This window comes from Condylostylus longicornis, unplaced genomic scaffold (assembly GCF_029603195.1).
Source record: "Condylostylus longicornis isolate FDR11 unplaced genomic scaffold, ASM2960319v2 ptg000034l, whole genome shotgun sequence".
NCBI lineage: Eukaryota > Metazoa > Arthropoda > Insecta > Diptera > Dolichopodidae > Condylostylus > Condylostylus longicornis.
In genome coordinates, this window is record NW_026578003.1 from 2,928,020 (window position 1) to 2,941,970 (window position 13,951).

At 22.4% G+C, this 13,951-nt stretch overlaps 1 protein-coding gene across 1 annotated transcript in view; it reads left to right on the plus strand.

The window, feature by feature from the left end:
• Positions 1 to 213: 213 nt before the first annotated feature.
• The window catches only part of LOC129608760 (polypeptide N-acetylgalactosaminyltransferase 5), a 72,186-nt gene continuing 58,448 nt past the window's right edge, over positions 214 to 13,951 (plus strand). The window contains exon 1 of the mRNA XM_055520459.1: positions 214 to 628. The gene's annotated coding sequence lies outside the window, so the exon portion shown is untranslated. The remainder of the gene's footprint in view (positions 629 to 13,951) is intronic.

Consider the following 13,951-nt stretch of genomic DNA (forward strand, 5'->3'; position numbering starts at 1 on the left):
TATATATGTATGTATGTAGGTATATAGACATAAAAATTCAAATTGAAATGTAGCAAAGTAGTATAATGAAAATATGACATTCCACTGTCAATTCAAATAAAAATTTTTAGTATTAAAGTTTGTTGGTGAAACGAGTCTCGTTTTACTAACATGTCAAATAAAAATTTATCCCAGAAAATTTTTGCTATGTCGTCAATTAGTTGTCATTTTTCATTAGGTAAGCTTGGTCGTGTGAATTGTGTTTAATTAACGTTTCGCTTCAAGCGGATATAAATTAAGACCGAGAAATTTTTATTATTTTTTTTTTTTGTGTTGATATTTTCAAATATATTAAATATTTAAGTGTAATACAATAAAGTTAAAACAAAATATAAATATTTTTTTAATAAGTGTTGTGATATGTTTCAATATAAAATATTCATAATTCCTTTTTAATTAAAAAAAAAGAGAAGTTATAGTTTTTAGTCTTGTATCTTCCTAAATAATAGAAAATAGTAATTTGTGACACAGATATTTTTCATTTTTTGTTTTTTTTTTATTATTGCTCCATTGGATTGTTTTATACTGGAAAAAAAATTTCTCTACACAATTTTTTTTCATTTATTAGTAAAAATATAACTATATAAAAGTAAGTACCTATCAATTTCTTATATCTATATACATATATATATCTATGCATTCTGGTGTAAGTTTTTATCCCGGAAAAATTGTACAAAAATACAGGATTTCAAGTATCTATGTATATAGACAATAAATGAATGTATAAATATTTATGGGCAAAAAATGTACAACACATACTATAAAATAAATGTATATCAATATTCAATACAAATATTTGTTATATTAATTTTTCTACTATTTTGCAAGTATTACCAAAATTTATAACTTTCAAAATTGTAGATTTTTGTTATTGTTGGTATACCACCTAACTTGTTAGTCTTATTCAAGTACCTACCATAAGTACAATAATAAAAATTTTAGAAACTTATAACCGCTTAATTACCTACTTATTTATTTTATTATAGAAATGGATTTAATGAAAATAATTCAAAAATTGTAATTTATACTCAAATAAGTTTTATATACTTACCTGCATTATTATTAATATTAATTTATAATTAATTAATAAAATTAAGTATGTACAATGTAGTTTAACGATCACTTTTAATTAAGACTCCATTATTAAGAGCATGGTCCGCAGTTAATAAAGTTTCAATTTTGCTTTTATTTGGTACACTTCATACGATGATCAAAATTCAAATCTATGAAAAACAACTAACGAACTTGAAATTAATTTTTAATAATAAAACGGTTGTAATATTCTATCAAATTACTAAAATTATAAACTTCAAAAAAATGAACTAATTATTAACCTACCCAGGTACTATGTTATTGGTAGTAATGAATAAAATACCTGTTTATAAAATTTTAATGAATAAAAATTTTCATAAAAATTTATATCTAAAATTTCTAAGGTCCTTTACGCAGTGAGTAGGTGCTTTGTTTGTTCTGTTTCGTTCATCAAGAAATTTGGCGTAAATATGTTACTTTCTTATTAAATGACTGAAAATGCAGTTGTCATAATATTTTATTATTTTTTGCCTGTTCTACATCATCTTGAAAATTTAAGAAATTTTAAGAGAAGATATTAACCAACCAAAAACGCAGACAGGTCTGCTGTCTAATTATATTTGGTAGAACCCATATAAAATTACTATAATTACAAAGACGTGAGTTGAATGAGTGTTAAATCTAAGTCTTTGTTTCTTAAAATAATTTAGAAGATAAAACTGCACATCTTGTAATTAACGATGTAGAGTATTCTTAAAAATTTCTAAAAATATTATTTCCAAAATTTTTACCTAGTATATTTTCCGCTTACAATTAAAAATTCATTCCTGTTATGATAGGACTCTATTTTATTTTGTCGCTTGCTTCTTACTCTTAATTGCTTAATTAGTAAAAACAAATAAATTCAATATTTTTATTAGTAATAGAAAATTAATTACATTATTTTTTAACTTTTTCAATTAAATTTTGAGAAATACTTAATTGTTTATCCAATTATTTTTTTAATAAAAATTTTTTGCATAAGGACAATAATTCTAAATTTATGAGTTCCATGTAAATATTCTATTTATTACATTATTTTATTGTTATTAATTTTGATTATTATTATTAAATATCATTAGTAATTAATTATATTGAATTCTTATTTTACATATATATAATGTATTGTATATTCAACATGTATATAAAAGTATATATGTATTTACTTATTATTTGTGTTATGCACTATGCTAAGTGCTCCATGTTTTATATGTATGTAGTTCTATACAAAATAGAGAAAATATTTTATTGCCGAAATGTGAACAAAAAGTGTAGAAAAAAAACATACATACATAAATAATAAGTAACCATTCATTTTTACCTGAAGCACGACATTTTTTTTCTATGAAAGAATGACCATCACTAAAAGATAGAGTATATTATAATCATTATTTTTATGATTATTACAACATGTACAATTAACATTGAATCCAGTTATAATACTAATAATAATGTGCCATATCATCTCATTGTAAAAAATAAAATGACCTGAACATAAGTATAAAGTAAATATTTTATATACGAGTATGCTTATGTACTTATATATTGTCAAAAATATCTAGTTATATTATTAGGTGTACATTAAGTATACTATTATATTCAACTTCAATGTTACAGAAGAAAAGGTTAAAACTCTTTTACCTCTACTTATTTATTTATTAAATTTTCGGGATATAAGCTGAACTTGGCAACATCTAATTTTATATAATTTCATATAGAGGTTCAGTACTTCTACGAAATTAAATTCCAATTAAGTTAATACTTAGTGAAAGGGAATCACTAAACTTCTCGTTAATAGACGACTAAATATTAAATTTTATGCCTAAAAATTTATCACAATACGAGTAATAAATTATTACAAAGTACAGTTATAAGTAAAGTTTTGTGAATATTTTCCATTCGTAGAATTAAATTAAAACGGCTGATGTTGTTAGAATATCCCAATGTTGAGCAAAAATATTGTTGAATAATTAATTAACTACTATTTTACAATGCCAAGCCGAAAGAAAACTAAAAAATGTAGGAATTAGGAATAATAATTTATTTTTAAGCATGTACCTTGTTTTCATTACAAGCAACATTACTTGTTAAACTGAATTCCTAATTCAAATTTTTTTTTGGCCTAGGTATTCAACACTAATTTTGAACCTAGTATACTAACTAAATTTTAATATATTATTTCCGCGCTCGGAAATTTTAGGTTTTGAATTCTTGTTAACATTACTTCTTCGTTTACAATAATTCTTAAATAGTGAATTTTTATACATTTTTAATTTCATTTATATTAATCAGTTCAATTATTTTGAACTAATTTAGTGCTTTAATAGAAATCTAAATTCGTAAATTGAACAAGGGGTTTTTTTTAAATTCACTTGTTCACACCATCAGTTTTATACAAAATTTTGTATAAAATTGAATTTAATACACTATTTCCCCATTATAAGAACACCATGCCTAATAATTAATTGTTGTTCTTTTTTGTTGTTACTGTAATCTGGTAACTTTAAATTAGCCACAATAATAATAGTATTGTGTATTGATTGTGACGAATAAAAAGTTGAAGGATAAAATAGATTTTTTTTCTTCTTATTTATAATTTAAATTCTGTTTCACTTTTGTACCAAACCATATTATACCCTACCAACTAAAGTGTTTTCAATATAAATAATTTTTAAAGGAATTTTATTGAAACTTGTAATGAATAATATGACTGTCTACACGTATATATGTATATGTATGTACTGATGTACATGCATATAACGAGTATAGTTAAGAAAAAAATTTATTCTTTATATGAGAATTAAACTTATAAGATAAGTATTGTTTTTATAATATTTTTACATTTATACATACTTAAGTAACATTTTTTTATTAGCTTTGTTCATTTAAAACCGGTTACGTTTGTTTAATTTATTTTCATTTCTACTTGTTTTTTACTTCTTTATTTTCTTATTTCTCTTGAAAATCTTGAAAGAATTGCTTTAACTTTGTTTTTTTATAAAAAAAAAATTGTTAGTATGTGCATATAGACATTTGTATGTATGCCTATATATGTATGTATAGAAATGTACATACAATAATACTTATATAAAAGGAAAATAAAAAGGTATTCAATTCTGCAACAGGCAAAACTGATTCATTGGAATTAGTGGTTTTGGTAAAAAAAAAATAAAAGAAAAAAAAATAAATACTTAAACAGAATAAAAAAAAAATTAAAGAAAAAAGTTGAAATGATTCTGATGACGATGATGAAATGATCTCAAGCAAGTAAAATTCTATTAAAATGATAGTATGATTCTCAATTGGAATTCAAAAATGTGAATTGCAAATATTATGTATAAATAATAAATACATACTCATATAAGGCTATATACATACATTTACATTATACTCTTATATTTTATTATTATTCTAGTTCTAGTTATTTAATTCAACTGTTTCTTTTCCTACCTACATACATACATACATATTTAAATTTTCATATTTTTCTTGTAGATACAATAGTAACTTGTATATATTTCTACTTCTATGCATTTTGATTGCCTCTACTTTTTAATTAAGTTTTTGTTTTTGACTCTATTATTTTTATCATCTTGTATTGCTATATTTTATTTAAATGAAAAACTTACGAGAAATTTGCAAATTTTATTTTCTTTTTCTACTTAAATTTTAGTTTTATTTACAAAATAAAGAATTAAAATTCCTGAGTTTTTAGATTCCGAGATAAAAAGAATAAGGATTTTTTGTCATAAGTTTTGAAATACAATTTACGAATAGTTTATGTACAAAAACAAACTTATTGTAAACATTCATTTATGAATAACTCTTAGAATATTTATACATTATTCATGCATATATGAACGTACATTTCTGTTTATATGCAAAATAAAATTTATTTACAAGAATGCATATTTAACTGACAATAAGTAATTTTACTATACTACTTATACTATTTTACAAAATATATAATTGAAATTGAATAATAACCGTCGACTTAAAATTACTTGTTTTTTGTAAATATGCACCTAGGCAGGGTATTATTGAAATTGTAAATTAATATTTTTGCAGCGATTGGATTATGAATTAATTAATGTGTTAAGTTACTGAAATTTAGAAATTCCTTTGAAAGAAATTTTTTATTTTAAAATTATTTAAATATATTTTATTTGCTTTTGTTACAAGTATTGATCAATTTTAATTAGTAGCTTACGAACTATTTTCGTATATCGTGGCCCATATTAATTTCGATAATAAAATTACTAGCGTGTTAGAAAAATTGAAATTTTTGTTAAACAAGGATTTGTACGTTAATTTCTAAAGTAATAACGTCAAATGTCCAATAACAAATACTTGCATAAATAATTAAATCGATACTACAACCAAACAATTAAGTGATTTAAGTAATCTTTTAATTTATTTTAATTTTTAATAGAAAAATTTAAAAATAACTTGACTCATTTGACAAATATAAATATTAAATATTAAATGCAAGTTTGTAAACTAAAATATAATAAAATAAATTAAATACTTAATAAAATTATTTTTAAAATTAAAATTTGCATACTTAACAAAAAACCGTATAAAATATAATCTTTATAACAGTGAATATAAAAAATTCACTAAGTATAATATTTCAATAATTTCCATATATTTGAATTAAAATACAAAAAAAAATAAAAATTATAACATTAAAATTAAAATGAAAACTTGTAAAACTTGTTTTTACTAATTTATATTTTATAAAATCATTTGTGAATTGCATATAAAATTCAAAATGAAAAAGGCACAAACTGGATTAAAATTGAATACAAGCTTCTTTTATTATTTTATAAAATTAAACAATATTATTATGCAAAATTTATGCAATTGAATGAGAAATTTAATAATATAGAAGATTGTTTTGTTTTTTTGCTTTAAAATATGTTATCGATGAGTAGTCAATATAATTATGATCTAAAGAACAAATTTGTTACAAAAAAATTAATACCTATCACATTTAGAAGATGTAAAAGACAGAACAATTTATGGAATAACGTTAGCCGTATGGCAGGACTTATAACAATGCAATTCAGCGATGTTAAACTGAAACAATATTAAATAAATTCCGAGTAGGAAATGTAATTACAATATTTGCATAATATTCATTAGATTCCTATATAATTCGGATCGTATTAGTCATAACTACAAATTACAATTTAATATTCATAAATTTATTGAAGTACTTAAATGAAAAGCATTTTTATTAATAGAATTTAATTAAAATAACACATACACATGTAAACATATAAAATGTATAATTAATTTTTAATAAATTAAAATTTTTTTTTATTTTTTTTTTAATATAAAATTTTTTTTTGAGCAAGTAAAAATTGTAACACACCCTTAAAAAATCATATTGACTTTTTCCTATTATTTAATAAAAATAAAACTTTTAAATAAAATTTATGACCTTTTTATGAATATTGTAAAGAAATTTTCTTTTAACAACCATATGGAAAATATTAATTATCCCAATATTTGCCTTAAACTTTTAAGTACCTATATACTATCAATATTTTTCCTAAACCTAAACCATAATTGTTAAAAAGATGAGTATGTAATTATATAGCATATAATATGTAAAATATATTGTAAACTTATAAGAAGGTACTACTTATGCTCCGGTGTGATTCTCACCTTTATAATTCAATTCAAATTGGGATTTATAGTTAAGTAGGAAAACCCTGGAAAAATGAAACTTTTCTTTTAATTTTTTTTTTGTTCTTGTTTTATGCTTTTACCTTGAAAATCCTTGACCTTTTTGTTTCTTTCTTTCCCCAGCTATTTTTTTTTTATTTTGTGTTTAATCCTTAATGAAAATTTCCTATAAAATAACATTATTTTATCTGTTTATTCTTTTTTATTTCTTATTCTAAATATTATTATAATATTATGTCGTGTGTATGATGTGTACATTGCGTATACATGCCACATGTACATACATTTTTACATACGTATGTTTTCTGTTTGTGTGTACACACTTTTTTTTTTACAATTAAGTGCTTAAAATTTTTTTTCCCTACAGACATTTTCCTTTTTACTGATTTTCATCATTTCAAAAAAGAAAAGGAAATATTAAAATTACTAAATTGAAGACAATTTTTAAGCTTTCATTTTTTTGTTTTATTTTTTGACCTTTTTTTTTTGCAAGGTAATATTATTATGTGAAAGCGAATTGAGATGGTATCTAAAATAATATGCGTATATTTTTTAAAACTGTTTTATTTGAATTATTTTTTCGACATGATTGGCGTAAATTTACCTTTCCCCTTCTACTAACATTTAGATCTAACATTAATTTAATTTATTCAGTACTCAATTCAATTTCTATTGCTGAATAAAATGAAATAATCGGTAATATAATCGAAACTCAAGAGCTGCAAGTGTATAAAAAATTAAAATTTATAGTTTAAATTCTCTGAAATTCGTAAAATATCGGGAGTAATTCTATGTTTCTATGTTGTATTTATACACAATTAATATTCATCACATTCAATTGCCGTATGTAGACGCAGTATACATAGCTGCAATCATTTTGTCTGAGATTATCACAACAAAATGAATCACTGTATTATTTTAAATACATTGTGTGCGTTTATACTTACATAATATATGTATATATGTACGTATATATAAGATTCAGATAATTGGCGTTCGTTTTTGAATTACATAAATATTTATCGATTGCATATTATTGCAAATATCAAAGTAATTTTAATTAAATTATATGTAAATTATAATTTATGAATTTTTTATTTTAATTCGCAATTACTTAATTGCCAATTTTAACTGCATCTTTGCACGTACATACATTATTTATTAGGTAGATAATATTTTGTATTTTTTTTTCTGTTTAATTTAATCAAACAGAACAATTTTTATCTATAGATACACTATTAATCCAATCCATAAATTTATGTTCATAAGCACACAATATTGATATGCAAGACTATCATGCCTTAATATATTATGTGTACATACTCGTACATTTGTTTATGTATGTAGGTATGAAGAGAAATAAATTGAATAACAAAAAAGTTTTTTTCTGATTTGTAAAGTTTTAATTTAATAATTCTATTCTTTTGATTACTTTGCTCTATTATTATAAATTTTAAATTGTTGTCTTGTTCACATCTTATTTTTTCTTTTTTCTCTTTCTTTCTAGTCTACAATTCATTCATCAGAGCTTTTTTTTTTTTATTATAAATTTACTTGAAAATTGAAAAAAAGAAGAAAAAAAAAATTTACTTAAAATTTAATGCGTGGTTGTCCGTTTAATTTAAACTCAAATTTTATGGAATCTTACATAAAAATTTCTTATGCTAAGCAATTTTTAAGCGTGTTGTCGTTAAAATTGAGTCGACATAAGATTCACATTCTGGTAAATGCTCTCCTATTATGGGGCATACTAATACGGATAAGCTGTTTCAATTGAATTGAACATAATTAAATTCGGCTTACAATATTAAAACTTGAACAATATCGCTGGAAGCTAGAAAAACTACTTACATACTTATATTAATATAAGAAATTTAATTTTTTTATATGTTTAAGAAAAAAACTTAGTTTACTTGGTTTTCAGAACAATTCGAAAATATTCTGAACAAATATCATTGTTGTGCTGGAACTAAGCAAGTTACCTTTTGTATATTTATTAATAATTCCACAAAATTTTTTCCATCTTTTGTTTTCCATATGCAAGTTTACATAAGTTTTTAGTAGTTTAATTACATATTCAGTTCGGACGTTCTGATAAACTCATAAATTGCTATTTTTCAAAAATCTACACAATACTTTCAAATAAATTTTAATTTCCTTTAAAAAAAAATTGCAATTTTAAAAAAAAACTATTAAAAAATTTATTACCAATAAATATTATAAAAGAAAAAATATTTTGTTAAAATTTTTTACTATTTATAAACAATCGAACTATAATATTTAAATGCCTCATAAAATCGTTATTCACTATGTCTGTACTATAAAAAAATTTATAACTAGTTAATTTGCAATAAAATAACAATCTGCATTACCGAAATTCATTTACATGATTATTACTATAATTGATAACAATTTTTATTGATATAATTTATAAATAGACCTATTTTCCCCCCGTATTATTACATAAACTACAAAACTTGTACAATATGTTTGTTAACAATAAATGTTTGATTAATATTAAAAAATCATGTAACTTAATTGCTTACTATGTGTATGTAATAATATACAGTACAACAGTATATGTATACATACTGTTATGTAGATTAGAACTATGAAATATAAAATTATGTAAAAACTGTTATCAATTAAACGGTGAAAATTTAATCAAATATGCTTAAATTTTATTTTTTTTTTATTTTTTTCATGAATACACATGTACTTAATACATACTTACATATACATACGTAACTAAACGCGTACCAATTTTTTTATGTTTATATCTATCTTTGGCAATTCTTTTTATTATATTTTTGATTAAATTCACAAGATACAAGGCGAGTGCTAGTGATATTATATATGTACGCACATAATGTACACATGTGTGTGATTCATGATAATATCGACATTCTAATAATAATACGTGTTACCATTTTGTGTATTACAACTTAGAAGTTCTTGGAATGTTTCTTAAATAAAAATAATTTACGTTCTTTTTCAACAGATGTTAAAAGATTTTATTCCTAATTAAAACTAAATGTAATTTTTATTTTATTCAAATTTGAAGACTCCTGTCTTTTACTCCTATATAACACAATTTCGGGGATAACTATTCTCAACTACTTAGAGATTAGAAGTAGGTACCAGAAAAAAAAGTGTTAAAATTACTAAAACCAATAATTAAAAATTGCATAATTTACTTGTAAATGCAAAATACTTAAATAACCAAAACTGCACCAAGTACATACATACATACTTTTAAATTATTTTCGGCTTTCTTCTTTGAATTTTTATGAAATGAAAGCCGAAAAAGTACCCTCATAGTTCTCAAATATTGTAATAAAATTGAAATAAAAAAATTAAATTTACGTAGGTATGTTTGTATGTACGTATGTACTCTGATTGAAGTAAAAATTGACGAGATTTTTTATGACAAGCGAGAATCTAGGCACAAACATATACCGTTACATATACCGTTATTTTAGATATTAAGTTTTATTTGTATTGGGACTGGGAGCTGTAAAGAGCGCTAAGTATGCTTTAAAAAGAAGTATAAAAACGATAAAAGCGTTGATTTTTCCTTTTTGTTTTTATTCATTTTTTATATACTTTTGCTTCTTACATTCTTTTTTTGCTGAACATACATACATATCTCTTGCTTGACTAAATTCTAATGATAATAATAGGGGAATAAAAGGCACAGCAAGAAAGAAAAGAAAATTGAAAATATGATTAACACTAACTTGAAATCTGAGCGATTTTTGAAAAAATAAAAAAGTAAAGTTTAAACAAGTGCGTCACCCTCTAACGCTAAACTGTTCATATTAATAATAACAGTTGTTTTAATTCATATATACATACATATACATATACGTACATGCATACATATATATACGTATATTTTTGCCTTTTAATTTTTTGTTGCTTCAGACCGATTTCATTTATTCTTGATTTTTTGCTTTTTTTATTTTAATTTTTGATAAAACCGCGCAAATATTATACAGGATAGTAGAGAAATAGTAAAAAAACGTAGAATAGTAAAAAAACAAAAATTTGTGAAAATAAATGGTGTCATTTTTTTCCATCTCTTTTTGACTCTTCTAATAAATTATAATAATAATAGCATAATACATATACATACTAACATAATATATACTTAACATAAAAACAAATATATTCTTATATAAGTATATGGAATTTCGGTCTTCAAGATTGTATTAAACATAAAGTAAATTTGTGTTATGTATAAAATAAATTTGAATAAATAAATTTAATGATTTTCCTCTTGCACCAAATCACTTAGCAAAAATAAATTTGGTTACTTATAAATGTGCATATGTAATCTGTATGTAAATATTTATATGTGTTTGTATATAACATGTGGTTGTACTTATGTATGTATGAAAGATTTTATGTTCGCATTGAGATTTTACAACAACAAATACGTGGTTTTTAGTTGACACTATGATCAAATTACAGTTGCCGTAAAATTAATACATATAATTATATAGTTTAAAAAAAATTAATAATGTTCTACTATATACATAAGTACCTGTGTTTGTTAATAAGAAATATATAACACGGTAAATAATTTTTGAAAGCTGGCGAAATTTTAAATAAAATTAATGAAATCAAAAATTATTAAATATTGTTTTCTAAAGTTGCAATCTGAAAGATCAACACTTGAGTAGGTACATACTTATGTATAAGTGGTGTCACATACCCGAAAATAAAGTAACATAAAGGCGTTAAGTACGATAACCTCCATAAATAATTAGCAGGTTCGAAACTTAAAATTGTTTACTTCTTAACTAACTTCTTAATCAATATTTTTAAATACATTTTACATAAATGTGTATTTAAAGATTACGAACATTATTCGGACGTTAGTCTCTCTCTATATGGTAAAATTAAAATCCGAACTTAGTTAATACATGATGACAACTGTAACGAATGACAGTTAGTAAAGTATCAAAAATGAAAACACAAAAAAATCACCCATTTATAAGAATTTCATATAGTAGGTATTTAAAAGCAAAAATTCCATAACACCAAATTAAGGAAACCGCTTTATAGTTTATTTTTTATATACATACATATGTACATACATATGTAGAGTTAAAAAAATAACTAGTTTATATTGATACAAATTAATCAAATGAGAACTACAAACAAAGAAAAGAACAAAACTGATTTTTATTTTGTTTAGATTTTTCGTAATTTATGTAATGATAGTTAAAAACTGGTTTTTATTTTAAAAGAAAAATTTAGCCAACAATAGAATAACTAAATTAAAATAATATAGGGGCAAAATACGAATAGTTATTCTATTATATTCGAACTAGTTAGTAACAGAGAAATTTTATAATCAAAATAATATTTAGTACATAAGATACTATAAGAAATAAAATCATGTTTAACAATATAATTATTCTCTAAATAATATAATGATTTGAAACTTTCGATTCTAAAATCTAAATTATTATTATAAGTATAGCACAATTATGTAGATTATTTTATAAATGATGGATTATTTATTTGTATATTTTCCATTATTGAAAAAATCTAGGTACCGCAGACTTTTACTAATATCATATAAAATCTGTATTAAATTAAAATTACTCGAAATTTTAGTCCTAAAAGTACCAGTTCTTATTTCTTCTATTAGAATCAGAAAACAAACAGCTCAGGTTCGCACAACAAAAACTACTCATCTTTGTGATAGTTATGGCCAACCCCCAGAATCATCGAATTATTTAATGTTATTGTTATGAAAATAATAAACCCCAGTTATTATTTTCATAACAATAACATTAAATAATTCAACAGACTCGAAAATACCACAACCGAAACAAACTGATAAATATGTAAGTATAAAGAATATAGGCAAACTTTTGGCGCATATAAGAACTCTAAGTCAATCAATAATAATTTACCTTCGTCTGGAGGTGTATGACTATACATATATGAATTAGTCCAAATTTAATTTATATTCGCACTTAACACAAGAATTATCAGGATAAATCGTGCTTATAATAACGATGTTGTTAAGACAATAAATTATTAACTTCTTTATTTTCTGTCTGTGTATATGTATATGTACTTAAGTGAAAAAAATTGAAGTAGAATTGAATGATGAGACTTAGTTTCTTTTAATTCTTCAATGCCATTTTCAATATTCTTTTACATGAGAATTTTTTTTTTCAATTTTTCATTATTAATTTCTTTTTCTTCATTTTCTTTCATATTTTCACTTCTTCATAATAATGTCAGTGAATTAACATGTACAAATATGTAAATGTATACAGAAAAATATTCCTGTATGTGCATGTACATATATGTATATAAATATGTATTTTTCTATTTTTTTCTTGTATTCTGCAAACTATTATTATTTTTCTTTTATTCAGTATAGAAAAAAAATTTTTTTTGCAATTTCATTCCATTTAACCCGTGTTTTCATTTATATTTATGCTTATATTTTAAAGCAACACCTTTTAGTTAATGATTCTAATAATTACTTACCTACATAAACTGGTTAATAAAATACATATAAGAAAAACCTACACACATTATTATTTAGGCAAAAATATTCTGACCAACTTTAAACATTTGATCTCTTTAACACATAAAAAATAGAAGAAGAAAAAAAAACAATAAACAAAAAAGAATTATAATATATTTTCCCTTTTACTGTCATGACAGTAAATGCTTAAACATTTTCATTTTTACTTATACACAATTCATTAAATTTAAATATAAATAAATTGCACGTCACAAGACTTTTTTTTTGTTTTTTTGTTTTTTTTTTTTTTTTTTATTCCTCTGAGACTACATGAAAATTCTATTAAGAGTTAGTGTGTACTTAATGGTTATACTAGGAATGTTAAATAATATGTAATAATACTATGTGTATGTAACATATTACAAACGTACACATATTTATAATAAAGCCATTCTTATAAATATGTGATAAAGTAAATATATAAAATAAACAAAATAAAAAAAAAAAGAATAATAAACAAAAAAAAGAGTTGAAATGTTAAGGTAAAAATTACCGATGGCGGCTTATGTGGTTGACTAGGTTTTATTATATTCACTAAACGTATTTAACGAGCATTTATTTTTCTCTCTAACTATTATGAAA